Source organism: Rhipicephalus sanguineus, chromosome 6, assembly GCF_013339695.2.
Source record: "Rhipicephalus sanguineus isolate Rsan-2018 chromosome 6, BIME_Rsan_1.4, whole genome shotgun sequence".
NCBI classification, from domain to species: domain Eukaryota; kingdom Metazoa; phylum Arthropoda; class Arachnida; order Ixodida; family Ixodidae; genus Rhipicephalus; species Rhipicephalus sanguineus.
The window spans coordinates 28359741-28362489 of record NC_051181.1 but is presented as its reverse complement, the minus strand read 5'-3'; positions in this window follow the sequence as shown (position 1 = coordinate 28362489).

Genomic DNA, 2749 nt, shown 5'->3' with positions numbered 1-2749 from the left:
ATGAGTATTTCAGGCCAGCATTTCGCCTAATGGCTAGCCCAAGCTTACAACGCGTATATTTTGTCCTAAGCACCTAGTCCTTACATAAAAAAGTAGAAGAATACAGTGTTCCATATTTCCTTGAGTGTGAGCAATGTTCCCTGATCGCTCCGAATGTCAATACTCTTTTATCGGGATTCTTGTTGCGCCGTCTTCCGGTTTTTTTTTTTCTTTTCAAATTAAATCTCGTATTCACGCAATCCTAGCAGGCGATCCCAGTGATAATCAATGAAGACGTCTCGCTCATAATTTTTGGCCTCTGTTCTGCGTAATAGCTGTTCCTTTAAGGTTGTAGCGAATACTGTGAGATTTCTTTTTTGTCTTCAATTAAAATTTCATCGACCTCGAAAATATCTGCGAGGAGAAATTCTAACCTAACACTGGAAAAACACACGCCAGCGGTGGGACTCGTGAGAAGGACATCGTTTTTATCAGAGTTGTAAAACCCGCATATAAAAGAAATGCCAGATTCAGCCCTCGTGCGTACTCTAACCGACTCCTTTTTTACATCGTAGTTCGTAATTATTCCTTCCATTATGCTCCACTCTTTCTATTGGGCGAATGGTATCGTCTGCGATCGGTAATAATATCTATTGCGGCGCTTCTATATGCACGAAGCTCATACTAGATATCTCGGTTACATACCTCTATCAAAACACCACACGCTGCCAAACCATTTCTTTGATAAATATTACCCTACTCTCAAAGCTGTCTTTAGGTTGAAATGAAGCCGCATGTCGTCTACCGCGGTTCAACACAATCGAAAACCTATAAATGAGACCCAGGAATGCTTGCAGTGATGAAAACTTTGCCAACAATTTTAACCCTGTTCACTTAGAACCCGCGGCACGAGCGGGGACCGGAATCGCTGAAATATAGGTGTTGTGAACTTGTCACCTTGTATTTTTATTCCTACTTTACTGCTCTTTTCACCCCCTTAAACGTAATTTACGAACTAGTCACGTACGTTTAATTACGAATATTCCCTCTTCTATTCCAATATTCGTTCGCCCTCGTTTCCATCAGGGAATTGAAGAGGCCCACATTCGAAACGTGTTATTAAAAAGCCGTGTTCTATTCGATGAATTCTAGCGCATGAGAAGAAAGCGAACGACGTTGAGAAGCAAAAACGGTTCTCGGTGCATGCAATCAACAGTGCCGCAGGAAAACGAACGACTATGCGGCGAAACATTGGCCGTTCACACCATGCTAGAACGCCTACTGCAAGTACAGTTGCTAAGTGCTCACTACGCCATAATTCTTCCTTTTCCGAATCAGCCTTTGCCTCTACACGTTCCTAAGGCAATACGCGGCCCCACGGATTGGCGCGCAGGAATAGTCCTGGTAACGAAAGAGTCGGGGGAACTGAGAGTACGCGTCGACCTCGCAAAGTTCAATAAGTGCGTCGTTCGTGAGCGCTTCACGCTACCTATGGTTGATCAAGCATTAGGCTCTCTGGCCGGTGCGAAATGGTTTTCGAAGCTCGGGGTTCCATCAAGTCCGCCTAAGTACACTCTAAGCCAAAAATGGAAAAAATGAGAGTAACGGCGGATTTTAGTCCTAAAGACCAACTGTTACTCCCCGAAAAGACCAACTGGAACAAGATGGCTGACATGTCCCAAGTTGGGGGAGTAACCGTTTAGTGTTAACTTGGAAGGGAGCAACAGAAGGACGAACGGCAACAGTTCCTCTCGGCGCGCAACCGTTGCTTTCCCGCAGGACGCACCCTGTATCGCTCGATGCATGGGCGACAATTTCTTGCGGGCTGTCGTAACGAACTGCTTTTTGTAACTGAACAGAGAGATACGCACGCTAATAGGGACATTTAGCTTGTACGTGTACTTGTTAACGTTACCGTGTTACCGGAACAGATGTTTTAGAAACGTTTTAGCTACCCGTACGTAATCGGGTACCTTTACGTTTGAATAAACCACGAAATGGTGATAACAGCATTTAAATTATATTTAATTTAGATAAGGTTGTATCACCGCTGCGGCAAAATCACGAGGGGTTTTTAGCGTGTACAGTATCACGGTATACGCGAAGCGGTGACTATGGTGTCGCCATCTTGTGACGCTTCGTGCAACCATAGCCATGAACACGTTTGTTTTCGTCTAGTGTTTTTCAGGAACAAAATAATAGAAAAGATAACTTATTCGTAAATATGCCGCGGCAAGGCATCTACAACTCACAGCGACAAGAGAGCGCTACGAACACTTTTTGCGAGAGTAAACGCTTGTCTCATATTTCACTCCCTTTTCAGGAGTGCTGGGAACTCTGCTGCGCAGAGTGGGCACACTCTCTCGACAGATTTCTGGTACTCTGGCTGAAGGAGAGTGAACAAGCTCCCTCGCCAGAGTAAGGCCACGCTTTTGAAAAGGAGTACATGCACTCTCGGCTGGAATTACTCCCTCGCAGAGTTTTTACAATGCTGGTTGGGCTAGAGTGCATGAACTCCCTCCAAGTAAATCACTCTTCCTGCTAGGACTACCGTCTAAATAAGAGGGAAAAAAAAGAAACATCGTGCGTTTCCTACACTGTAACAGTGAACCTTGCTGGAATGCATAGCTTACCTCACACATACACATAACTCAAATCTTCACACTCATTCTCACACACAACACAGCAACACTAACGTATGCTCTACTGGCGCTGCACAAACCATACACCCAGTAGCCGGTATATATATCCGGTGTTTTGCCCCCCTTCC